The following is a 14142-nucleotide window of genomic DNA, read 5'->3' as shown; positions in this document are numbered from 1 at the left end:
TTCTTACAAGCTAACAAGTTAATCTGCCACACTTTCATGGATCAGTCTGAAGACACATTTTATTACCCTTAACAAATGCTTGTGGTAGCTATTACTCAGCTATAGCTCAGGTATCATTTTTTTGGGTGCCAGTTCCCACAGGATAATATGATAGGGGCCAGTTGATACCAACATATGCAATGGGTTCTTTTACAGGAGAAGAACTTCCGGTTTAGGGAACCCGAATCTTACAATGGGCTGTAATCAGACATGTACAACTTTGGCCCAAAGGAGAGACATCTTTATTATTCTGGATGCAAATCAAGCCTACTGTGTCCTCTGGAGAGAAACCTATCTTCTGGGACTGTTTATTACTCACACATCCTGAAAACATAGCTTGTAACAAAGGCCATCAGTACCTATACTTTTAAGACAGGCAGATAAATACATAGTAAACCCATGGATATATATCTCTTTTCCTAAATTGGAAGTTTTCTGTTATTTCTTTAATATTTGTAACTCATTATCTCTCTTCTTTTGTGTTAACCTCATGACTCAAATTTTGTTCTTTTGATGATCTCCCATAAATCTTGTAAGCTTTCTTTCATTTTCACTGTTCTGACTTTATATTTTAAAACAACCTGCCTTTGAGTTTATATTCTCTCTGATTTTGCTGTTAATGCTATTCCATTTCACCTCCATGTTTACTTTTTCTTTAAAAAAAAAAATTTTAATCTGTTAAACTTCTGTTGTTGGCCATGTCTTGGTTGCTTTTCTCTTGTTGCTGAGACAAAATATCCAACGCCCAAAATTAAGGAAGGAAAGGTTTATTTAGCATATAGTTTATGGAGGTTTCAGTGTGTAATCAACTGGCTCCAAGGCAGGGAGGCAGGCCACAGAGGCAACACTTCAAGGCAGTGCAAGACAACAAAAGCATCAAGAGCAAAAAGGGCGGGGGAGCAAGCCTCTTTTCCCTCCTTATATTGTATCTCTGCTATCTGCCCACACCCACACCATCTCCAGGCCATCCTCTTGCATGGGCTCAGGATGTAGAACTATTGAGTTACTTAGCCAAGCCTCTAGACTCCTCAAGTTGACACAATGTATCAACCATAACAGGTAATTCACTTTTCTCCTACCACATCTGGGTCTTCAGCCTGCATTTTTTCAGCTATACATCCGTTTCTGTTAGGACACAGTTCTCCATGGGTTTATTGACAGAAAAAGGTGGTAGCTAGTATAAAATAGCTATTAGATACAGAAGACTAAAACTAGTGGATAAAGGTAAATGCATATTTAAATTTAGAATACTCTAAATAGATGTCAGTTATGACCTAAAAAAATGGAGAGCCAAGCATGGTGGTACACACCTGTAATCCCAGCAGTGTGGTAGCTTGAGGCAGGATCACAGTAACAACCTGTATCAATCAATCAGTCAAGTGAGGATTATAGTTTAAGTGCCAAGGCCCTTGGTTTAGTCCCTAGTATAGAAGAAGAAGGAAAACAAAACAACCCTGTACAAAATGTGGGGATGAGTAGAGTCAGTGTAGTTTTCACATATGATCAAAGTTAAATAATCAGTTTAAGATAGATTATATCTAAAAGGTATTTTAGTTTCCTGGTAAGCAAAAAGAAAAAACTTACCATAGATAAACAAGATAAAAAAGGAATCAAAGTATACCATTAAAGAAAATCACCTACTTATTAAGGAAGGCTGCAAAAGAAAGAAACTGCAAAACCAGAAAAACAATTAACAAAATAGTAATAGTCTTTACCTATCAATAATTACCTTGAATGTAAATAAATTTCCCAGTCAAAAGAATAACAGCATAGTAATGTGCACCTGTAATGCCAGCTACACAGGAACCTGAGGCAGGAAGATTGTAAGTTCAAGACCAGCCTGGGGGGGCTGGGGACTTAGCTCAGCGGCAAAAGCACCTGCCTGGCAAGTGCAAGGTCGTGAGTTCGGTTCCCGGTACCGGAGAAAAACAAAACAAAACAAAACAAACAAACAAACAAACAAACAAAAAAAAAGACCAGCCTGGATACCTTACAGAGAGACCTGTCACAAAATAAAATTTTACAAAGGGCTGAGGATGTAGCTCTGGTAGAGTGCCTGACTAGCATGTGTGACGCACTGGGCTCAATTCCTGGCACAACAAATGAACAAAACAAGGAACATCTGAGTGCTTACAGAAACAAAAAGACCCAATGAAATGTTCCCTACAAGAGACTTACTTAAGCTTTAAGGGTACTCAGACTCAGAGTGGAAGGATGGAAAAAGATATTCCATGTAAATAGAAATAAAGAGGAAAAGTAGCTATCTTAAAGTAGACATAAAGTAAAAAACTGAAACAATGCCAGTGTGGTGGAGCATGACTGCAATCTCAGGTACTGAGGAGGCTGAGGAGGAGGATCACAAGTTCAAGCCTGGTCTTGATGGCTTGTCTCAAAGTAGAAAAGGCTCAGTGTGTACACTCAGTAGTAGTGTGCTTGTAGCACAAGGCACTGGGGTAGATGCCTAGCAACACCCACACACACACGCACACACACACATGCACACACACACCTAAAAAGTCGTGTGATGATAAACATTCAGTTCATCAAGAGGATATGACCGTGGTAAATATGAACCTCCTTTAGGAGTCTGGTGATGTAGCTGAGTGGTAGAGCACCATTGAGTTCTCTCCCTAGTACCTAGGGGAAAATACTGTATACATGGACATGTCAGAGCACCTAAATATATAAAACAAATATTACTAGGCCTGAAGGAAAAGATTATAATAACAAAAGGAGACTTCGGTATCTTACTGTCAGCAGTGGACAGAACATCAACACAGAAATCCATAGACTCTGGACTTACACTTTAGACCAAATGGACCTTACAGACGTATATGGAATATTCCATCCAATGACAGCAGAGTACACATTCTCAAGTGCACACAGAACATTCTGTATTAGGCTACAAAACAAGTCTTGAATTTTTGAATATTAAAATCATATCAAGCATCTTTTCTGACCACAATGGTCTAAAACTAGAAATAACAGTAGGATTTGGAACATTTATAGATACCTTGAAATTACATACATGCTCTTGAACAACCAATGTGTCAAAGAAGAAGTTAAAAGAGAAAGTTTAAAAATCTTAAATGAAAGTGGACTTGCAGCATACTAAGACTTTGGGATGCAGCAAAGGTTCTTCGTTTGGTACTGGGCAGTGAATCCAGGGCCTTCACCTTGAGCTACATTCCCCAGCCCCTTTTTATTTTTTATTTTGAGACAGAGCCTCAACTAAGTCCCTAAATTGCCCAGGCTAATGGCGGTTACTGGTGAGTTATTCAGGTTCAGCCATCCCCCAAAAGAGGGTGATTGGGTGGTAGCCATATTGGGGAGGGGCCAGCTCAGCTCAGAACTGAGGACTGCTGCAGGCTGGCTCCATCTAGTGGCTCCCAGTGTCAGGGTGAGGCTGCTGAGTTCAAGTTAGCAGGAAGTCAAGGAGTCGAGTTTAAGCCAACAAAAACCACAGGGTGCTACAGACTGAACAAATCAGGTTTCAGCCTCACAGCCAGAAACAAATCTGAACCTCGTGGAACTAAAGGTGCAGACTTGCTGGAATTATCCACTACCACGGTGTAAAGCTACAGCTAACTTGCTGGGATTAATTGACTCAGATCTGGTAGATTTTTGTCTGGCCATGTCTATCAGTGACATTAGAGCCATGCCTTGATGTGAACATTTTAAAATTTTTATTTTCTTTTTTGTTTTTTTTTTCTTGATCTTGTTTTTATATGAGTGTGAACATGTTTTCTAGTTTTTTTGGTGTTCTATTCTTGTTTTTATTTCTTCCTTCTCATTCCATTGTGTCTCCTTCACCAGTTGCCTAAAGTTTTCATTTTCTTCCTTTGTCCTCCAGCCTTGCTTCTCTTCTTGGATTTCCCTATTTCCCCCCACCCCTGTGACTCCTCTTAAATCTTCTCCACTGAAGATGAAATCGCTATATTGAGGGCTTAATTACTGTATACAATTTTGTGCTTTGTTTTAGATTTTGTTATATAATCACAAATGTACTTCATATGGTTAAAGGTAGTTACAACAGTTTTTCACTTTCTAGGCTGTTTGATGCTGTTGTTATTGCTGAGTGTACTTCTGTACACCCAGGTGACATAATTTTTCTAGTCAGTTATTCTTCCTGGTATACCCAGACTGAGATTGCATAAGGGTCATAAACAGTATTATAGGCCAGTGCCAAAGAACCAGGGGCTGGGCCAAGTAGATAGCAACTTCTCAGCCCCAATAAATAGAAGAGGTAGGATCTTGCAACAGACTCAAAACCCAAATACTAGCAATAAAACTATTCACCACAATTTATTAGCATAAACCCAGGAATTAAATAAAAAAAGAAAATGAGAAGACACTTACACAAGGGTGCAACCCCAGACTTCCAGCTCACTAAGGGCAATTCCAGGGGTCAATGAGTTGGAACACTTTGAAAGCCACCCACTTTGACTCTCTGAAGTGGTAACAGTGGAATTAACAAAGCAGATGAACAAGCTCTAGAAGAAAATCAAATCAGAAATAATTTCTCATAACTACAAAGATGGTGAGTATAATGAAAGACATGCTTAGTGACTGTACAGCAGATACAGATTTAAAAAGTAGAGGAGCATAGGGAAATTGGAACCATAATCATCCAACATAAGAAAGAAACAGAATCCATGAAACAGAGTCAGACATATCCAGGAGATCAAAAATTCCATTGAAAGTATGCATAGCAGAATGAGTCATTGTGAGGAGAGAATATCAGATACAGAAGACAGGATTATAGTTAGCAATCATGAAAAGAAGTATTTCTTAAAAATAGCAAGGGACTATGAAAAATCAATACAGCAGCTGCTAGAAGATGCAAAGAAGAATAACATAAAATTAATTGGAGTCAATGAAAAAGTAGGAGATAGTGCAAATGATATGAAATACCTCTTTACAGAATCATGGCAGAAAACTTCCCATGCAGGGAAAAAGAATTTGATGTACAGATAAAATGAGGCATATAGAACTCCAATTAGCCATGATAAAAAACCTATACCAAAGCATATAAAGTCAAGATTCCAGAAATTCAACCCCAAGAACAGAATATTAAAACCTGTTAGAGAAAAGAAACAAATCACCTATAAAGGAAGGTCCATCAGAATTACAGCAGACCACTAACCAAACCCTCAAGTCAAGCAGAGTTCAGAGTGAAGTATTTCAAGCCCTAAAAGAAAATAATCTCCAACCCATATTAATATACCCTGCAAAACTATTATTCAAAATTGATAGAGCAATAAGATATTTGCATGACAAAGAACACTTGAGGAGATTCATGAACACCAAACTAGCACTCCAGAATGTTCTAAAGGACATTCTAGAAAGAGATGGATTATAACTCTTATGAACCCCAACAGAATGAATTCACCAGGGAAGACAACCAATTAATAGAGGGGAGGGAAAGGGAGCAACAATAGGAATACAACATGACAAGAATAAGTCACTACATATTATAACCATTAATGTCAATGATCTCAATTCACCAATCACAAGAAGCAGACTGGCAGAATGGATCAAGAAGCAAGATCCAACAATATGCTGCATACAAGAAATACACTTAATTTAAAAAGAAATTATCAGGTTGAAAGTCAAAGGATAGAAAACAATACTCCATGTGATGGGAACTGGAAAAACCAGGAGTAGCTATTCTATTTGTAGATGTAATGGATTTCAAGCCAAGACTAAGACAAAGAAGGTCACTACATCCTGATAAAGGAAACAGTCCAAGAGGAAGAGATAACAATCATAAATATATATGCACCAAATACCATTGCATCCAACTATATAAAACAAATAATAGATATGAAAAATAAAATAAGCACTAATATAACTCCAGTAGGCAACCTTAATGCCCCACTGTTCCAAATAGATCTACTAGACAAAAAAAAAAAAAAGAAACATCAGAACTGAACCAAACTTTTGAATTGGACTTGGTAGATGTCTACAGTATGTTCCACCCCACAACATCACAATATACGTTCTTCTCAGCTGGATACAGGACATTCTCCAAAATAGACCACATACTAGCACATAAAACAGCTTAAGTAAATGCAAAGGAATTTAAATTATCCCATGCATATTATTAGATCATAGAAAAATTGGAAATCAATGGCAAAAGAAACTACAAGAATTTTGTAAGTATATGGTAATTAAGTAACACCCCCCCCAAACAACCAGTGGGTCACAGATGAAATTAAAGATGAAATTAGACAGCTTCTACAATTAAATGATAATGCCAACACAACATACCAGAACTTACAGGACACAATGAAAGCAGTGCTGTGAGGGAAGCAGTGCAGTGAATACCCATATCAGGAAAACAGAGGAAGCTCAAATAAACAACACTGTTGAACCTCAAGCTTCTAGGAAAAGGAGAGCAAGTCAAGCTCAAATCTCATACAAGGGAGGAAATTATAAAGGTTGGAGCAGAAATTAAATATCAATAAGGACCAAAGTGGATGATAGACATTAGGAAGTAGGAAGAAAACATTCACATGGGAAGAGGAACAATGGAGGGGGATGGGGAAGGGAAGGAAGGGCAAAGGAAAAAAAAAAGAAAAAAATGGAAACAAAACTTTCGTAAATAGGGTAGGAAGGGTTGAAGGGAGGGGAGGGGAATAGGGAATAAAAGAAGAATCAAGACATACTAAGTACAGGTACAGATTCTCTATGATGAATGTGGTAATTATTTATATCAAAAGTACAAATAAGCCAGCCATGGTGGTGCATGCCTGTAATCACAGCAGTCAGGAGGCTGAGGCAGGAGGATTGCTGTGAGTTTGAGGTCAGCCTATGCTACATAGTAAGTTCAAGGCCAACCTGAAGTACATAGCGAGACCCTGTCTCAAAAAAAATTGTGAATAAAACTAATTTTTAAAAAAGAAAACAACTTCCAACCTAGACTGAAATATGGTTCAAAGCTGTCTTTTAAAATTGATGGAGAAATAAGCTCTTTCCATGGCAAAGAGCACATTAAAAAATTCATGTCCACCAAACCATCACTCCATGAAATTCTAAAGAATATCCTAGGAAGAGACAAGGCAACAATGCCAAACATCTAATCAATTTCATACACCAGGCAGGGTGAGGAGTTTCAAGTAGATGGGAACAGGAAAGTAATCAGCAACAGGAAAGTAAAGCAATGACAGGAGTAAGTCAGTGCTTTTTATAAGAACTCTCAATGTGAATGGTCTCAGTTCCTTAATCAAAACATAGATTAACAGAATGGATCAAGAAACAAAATCCAGAAACCGAGCATGGTGGTGCATACTTATAATTGCAGCATTCAGAGGGCTGAGGCAGGAGAACCACAAGTTCAAGGCCAACCTAGGCTACTTAGTGAATTTAAGTTTAGCCTGAATTATATAACAGGATAGTATACTTTTAAAATTTATGTTGGGATTGATTTTTGATGAAAGAAGACTTGTGACATATGAGGAGAGGGTTGACAACTATTTTATTTATTTTAGGAATGTTTAGTTTTATATATTTAATGAGAAGAAAGGCTTTTTTCCCCCTGATCCCCAGCACCACAAAAGAAAGGATTTTTTTTTTGAGGAGTTTTAGAAATAGTTTATGAAAAGTATATGTTTTTATAGTATATTGAGGTTGAACCTCCTTGGGTCGAGGGACCTGGGCCCGTGGTAAGCGGGGACACGGTGCAAAGAAGACACTGGAGACCAGACTGATGGCGCAGATCCGGTTTATTACGGAAGTACAAGGCATTTTATTGAACAGGCTAGAGGCGTGGCAATGGAGGCGGGGCTAGGGGCGTGGTTTGGAGGCGGTACTTTTGGCCGGGGGAGCTGTGTGGAAGTAACAGGTCAGAGCAGGACAGCCTAGGCAGGGCGACTCACTCAGTGTGCCAAGGACATGACGAGTCCCAGTGTGCTCAGACCCACTCCTCTGCCACGGCCGTCAACCAGATCTCTGGACCCCTTTTTCCCACAGTATATGACTCTCAGTGCCTTACTGCCACAAATGGACAAACTAGACCTAAAGAAAGCTGATAACATTGGGAACAGCACAGAAAATGTGCCCACATTTTGTAGCTTTAAGGCTCTTTATCTTGTTACGTTTGGTCTTTAATGTTTTTAGTTGACCCATCAGACAGGCCACATTTATAGCTTAGATGCAGGGTCCTTTAGAGAATGTATTTTTAGTGCTAACTCCCACTAGATAGTCTCAAAAAACAAAATAAGCATCTAACGATATGCTATGTACAAGAAATACATTTAGTCAAAAAAAAATTCATAGACTAGAAATCAAGGGATACCAGGGAGATAGCTCAGTGGCACAGTACCTGTCTGGTAAGCACAAGGTCCTAAGCTCAATTTTGGTACCAAAAAAAAAAAAAAAAAAAATCAAGGGATGGAACCAGGCATGGTGACACATGCTTATAATCCCAGTACTTGGGAGGCTGAGGCAGGATTGTGGTGAGTTTGATGCTAGCCTGAGCTACATAGTGGGTTCAAAGACAGTACTACAAAGTGAGACCTTGTCTCAAAAAAACCAAAATAAATCAATAATCAGAGGCTAGAAAACAAAAATCCATGTAACAGGAACCTGAAAACAAGCAGGAGTGGCTATTTTATTTCCAAACAAACTGAACTTCAAGCCAAAACTGATCAGAAGAGGCAAAGCAGATCACTACATATTGGTTAAAGGAATGATTCAACAGGAAAAGATAACAATTGTAATCATATATGCATGCAGCACCAGCACACTTACCCTCATAAACATTATTTGAAATTAAAAAATCATGTAAACAACAGAGTTATACTGGGGACTCTCAGTACCTTACTGTCACAAATGGACAAATTAGACCTCCCCCCAAAAAATCAAAGGACAAAAAAATCACATGATTATTTCAATAGATGCAGAAAAAGGGCTTGACAAAATCCAACATCCATTCATGATAAAAGCAAAAAACTGAAAAAAATAGGTATAGAAGGACCTTTTCTCAATCTGATAAAAGCCAGCTATACCAGACCAACAGCCAGTATCATATTAAATGTGAAAAAACTGAAATCATTCCTTTTTAAATCAGGAACAAGACAAAGATGTTTACTATCACCACTCTTGTTCAACATACTACTCAAAACGCTAGCCAGAGCAGTTGGACAAGAGAAAGAAAGAAAAGGGACACATTACAGGAAAGGAAGAAGTCAAACTGTCATTATTTGCAGATGACATAAACCTGTTTGTAGAATATCAAAAGAATTTCACGAAAGACTCCTAGAATTATTAACCAAATTCAACAAGATACCAGGATACAAAATCAACACACAAGAGTCACTCGTGTTCCTGTACACCAATAATGAACTCACCAAGAAAGAAATTAGGAAAATCATACCATTCACAAAAGCATCAAGAAACACTAAATATTTAGTAATTAACTGAACCAAGGAAATAAAAGAACTCTACATAAAAAACTACAGTACTCTGAAAAAGGAGCTTGAAGAAGACATCAGAATTCTGTTTTCTTGAATAGGCAGAACCATTATTGTCAAAATGGCCCTACTGTACTTCCAAAACTGATATACAGATTTAATGCAATCCCAATCAAAATAACAGCATTCCTCACAAAACTACAAAAAGCAATCCTGAAATTCATATAGAACCAAAAGAGATCCAGAATAGCAAAAGCAATACTGTATAACAAGAGCAAAGCAGGAGGCATCACAATCCCAGTTCCAAGCTGTATTACAAAGCTACAGTGATAAAAACAGCATGAAACTGGCACAGCAGATCAATGGGACAGAACAGAAGATGAAAAAAGAATACATTCTACACATTCAACCCTTTAATCTTTGACAGAAGGTCCAAAAACATATGCTGGAGGAAAGATAGCCTCTTCAGCAAGTGATAATGGTGCTTCCTTTGGCAGCACATATACTAAAATTGAAGCAAGTGATATTGGTAAAACTGTCTATCCATATGCAAAAGATTAATGCTAGACCTATATCTCTCATCATGTAGTAATCTAGAATCAAAATGAATTAGAGGTCTAAATATTAAAGCAGAAACAATCTGCTGAGGATAAAAGTAGGTAAAATTATATATGACTTCTGTTCAAAGTCTTTGTTTATGACATATAAACAAAGACTTTGAACAGAACTGCAATGATACAAGCAATAACATTAAAAATCAACGAATGGGAGCATGTAAAATTAAAAAGCTTCTGTATGACAAGGAAACAACCAACAGATTGAAGAAAAAACCTACAGAATGGGAAAAAAGTTTTGCCAGCTCTACCTCGGACAGAGGATTAATATCTAGAATATAAAAAGAACTAAAAAAATTAGATCTCCAAAATTAAAAGACCCAGTCCAAAAATGGGTCTTTCCGGGTGTGCTGGTATATACCTGTAATTCCAGTACTCAGGAGGCTGTGGCAGGAGGATCGCCATGAGTTCAAGGCCAGCCTGCGCTGCATAGAAAGACCTTTTCTCAAAAGGGAGGGGGGCTTGAAATGAATAGACACTGAAGTGAATAGACACTTCTCAAATATATGAAAAATGTTAACATCTCTGGCCATTACAGGAATGCAATTTAAAATAACAAAGGTTCCATCTTACTCCAAAAAAATGGCTATCATCAAGAAATCAAACAACACATGCTGGCAAAGCTTTGGGGCAAAACCTTTCTACATTGTTGGTGGAGCTCTAAACTAGTGCAACCACTCTGAAAATCAGTACAGTATGGAGATTTCTCAGACAACTAAAATTAGAACTTCCATTTGACTCAGCTATTGCCCTTCTAAGTGTCTTCCCAAGAGTTAAAGACATTATATTACAGTGACATATGCATACCCATGTCTATAGCAGTACAATATGTAATAGCTGAATTTTGGAAGTGACCTATATGTCTGTTATGGAAAAAGAAAATGTAGGATTTATACATAATGGAATACTATTCTGCCATAAAGGATAAACTTGAATAATTTGTAGGAAAATGGATGCATCTTGAGGCCATAATGTTAAGTGAAATAAATCAGACACACGAGCTTAAATATCAAATGGTTTATCTTATATGAAATAAACCCAAAATATAATTAAATTAAGAGCAAAATTAAAGATAAATAATAGGAAACAGATCTTCTGCTAAAGGGAAGGGGACCAATAGATGGAGGGAGGGGATGTTAAAAGGGATTAAGATGTGCTATGTGTATGTACCAATTTCCCACAATAAATTTTTATGTAGTGTAAAACGTCCTAATAAAAATTAAACATTTATTTAAAAATATCACTGCAGATAAAAGATAATAAGAGAGTCAATTTAGGAAGACATAAAAACCTATGAGTCTGATAACACAGTTTCAATATAGGTGAAGCAACAACAGAAAGATTTAAGGAAAGGCAAATCCACATGTGTCCTTCAAGATTTTAACATCCTCTCTCTACAAGTGATACAACCAGACATCCAATGAAGAAAATATGAACAGTCTTCTTTCTACTCAGTATCACTGATTGTGAAACTAGAGTGCATCAGAATCACCTGGAAAGGTTGTGAAAGGGCAGAGTGTGAGGCCCCATTCCATTGTTTCTGAAACTGTAGCCAGGGTGGAGCAGAGGTCTTACAAATGGGTTCCTGAGTGTTTCTGCTGTATAAGGCTGAGGACCCTTTTTGAGAACCTCTGCTTATAATTAAGACCACTGCTTTTCAGGACACAGGAAAATTGCTGCAGTGAAAACAGTTGCTAGGTGGGTGTGAGGTGGAGCCTTTGGCAAGTTTTTCGGCTGGGGGTCAAATAGGGAGGCCAGGATTTGACATTTGGCTGTAGTCTTCTGGCATTCTCTGTTCCTCATCTTGGTTGTTGAAAACTGTAAAGGCAGGGGCTGGGGATTTAGCTCAGCGGCAAAAGCGCCTGCCTGGCAAGCGCAAGGTCGTGAGTTCGGTTCCCAGTACCGGAGAAAAACCAAAAAAAAAAAAAACAAAAAAAAAACTGTAAAGGCAATGCTTATAATCTCCCTCTGTGGTATTTGTGGTCCATTTTCTAATTTTTGGAGCTTTTTGTGGATGTCTGGATAAGATTGGGAAATGAAGCGAAGATGTAGAAGACCTTCAGGAGGGTTAGGGTTGATGTTTGTATATTTGATCATGGCCTCTAAAAAGTAGTTCATAGAGAGCTGGGTTTTCATCTGTCCCCTGGGTGACTTCTCTGAGTTGAACTGTTTATTGTTTTTGCCCCATTCCTGCCAGGAGAAAAGTGATCGTATGATCACGATCTGTCCTACCAGAGTCACCAAGTTGATGTATCCACTTGGGGTTTAGTGGTTCCTTTCTTGGGACTGCTTGAGCTGCCATAGCATGCCTGACCAGGTGTTGGGGGTGGAGCTCATCAGCATGGTTTTCAGCCACCTGCTAAATAGGCTCCCTTTTGGCATCAGTAAGGGTGCACAAGAGGAAAAGTTAAACATCTCCCCAGATGAGGTCATATAGTTGGGTAAGTAGGAGGAATTCCTTTCTGGATTTATCAGGATTTTCTGAGAAGGACCCCATTCTTTGTTGGAAACCTTTTAGATAAGTAATTGAGAAAGAAACGTGAGGGCAAATGGCCCCCTCAAAGCCTGCTACTTCCCAGAGGGGCAGGATAAGACGAGAAATGGTCTGGGGAGGTATCCAGTGAGAAGAAAGTGTGAGAATGTGTTGCGGGGAGAAAAGGGCAGATTCGAGGAGGAGGCTGGGAGGGCTGATGGATTCTGGAGAAGAAGGGAAGCACTGGGAGGAGAGAGGGGCTGATGTTGGGAGGGTTCTGGGCCTGGTTGAGGTGGTTGAGGAAGTAGGAGGCGATAGGGCAGGGGATCATGATGGAATTCGTGAATAGAGGAGGGTGGGGGTAAGGGTGTGGTACTGTTGGATCAGGCATGGGGATAGGAGTCTTTGTGGGGGTAGGAGGTTTTTGGGGTGAAGACTTTGGAGTGAGAGAGTAGAATAGAGGGAAGGTTGCCCACGGAGGGTAAAAGAGGCTTGGATATAGGAAACCCCTGACCATTTGTCACTCCTCTGGAGAAAGTTATCAAGATGTTGGAGAATTTGGAAATCAATAGTTCCTTCAGCTGGCCAGCAAGACCCACTATCAAGTCAGTACTGGGGCCACACCAAAGTGGAATAAAAGATCTCCTTTAGTTCCAATTTGGGAAGATCATACAGGAGACATCTGACGGAGGTGTCTCCTGATGTTTTTGAGGGAAAATTGCCCACCTCGGCGGGGAGGGGAGGTACAAAGGCAGCCAAGGTTGGGAACCAGTTGCTGGGATGTCTCCCTGCGATCAGCCTCCCACCCGGGATCTGTAGGTTCCCAGAGCCGGGTGAGATTGTCCTGCACAGTGAAAGGAACTGCTCCTCCTAGGCAGAGTGCAGGAAGTCCCCCTATTTGTGGTGTCCTCAAGTAGAGAACAGGGAGGGAGAAGAGGAAGGAAGAAGCATGGTGGATGTGTTTTCTCTGGGCACCAAGAGAAAGTCCGTTGGGCCAGAATCTTACCCTCCTAGGAGTGGCCTTGGATTAGCAGCCAGTGGTGGACGTCCGGTGTGAGGTCTGGCAGGATGGTACCTGGACTGGAGTTCATGAAAAGGGAGGGTTTTGGGAAGGGAAGGGAGGGTTGGTTACCCAGCGGTTCAGTCAGGGTTCAAAAGTTGCGTCTGGGGATTTGGAGGCTTTAGCCAGCGCCTCACAGTCCTTCCCTGGAGGGCAGTTGAGCCATACAAGCAAATCTTTCAGAAGGAGGAAAAACAGGGTGAGAAACGGGAGGCTCTTAGAATCAAGGAGGAAGCCTGTGATGAGCTGCCGCCGCCTACTGCTTCCTAGGTTGTAAAGGAGCCCCAGCCCCAGACGAGCAGGAAAGAAGGGACAGGAGCAACAGTCCAAGCAGGTTTATTGCTAAAGCTGAGAGAGACCACTCTGCTCAAGTAGAACCGAAAAGGTGACTCTACAGGATGAGGCTTGTTTAAATAGCAGTTTTTGGTGGGTCTGTGGCTTGCTGAGGTGCCCTCTGTGACCTCTTTAATCTGCTGACACGTCCTTGGGGGGACTGCTTGTGACCTAAGTAAAATGAATCCTTCAGTTCTTTAAGATGGT

The sequence above is a fragment of the Chinchilla lanigera genome, unplaced genomic scaffold (assembly GCF_000276665.1).
Source record: "Chinchilla lanigera isolate Chin_1 unplaced genomic scaffold, ChiLan1.0 scaffold00083, whole genome shotgun sequence".
In the NCBI taxonomy this organism is placed as follows: Eukaryota; Metazoa; Chordata; class Mammalia; order Rodentia; family Chinchillidae; genus Chinchilla; species Chinchilla lanigera.
Note: the sequence above shows the minus strand (reverse complement) of the source record.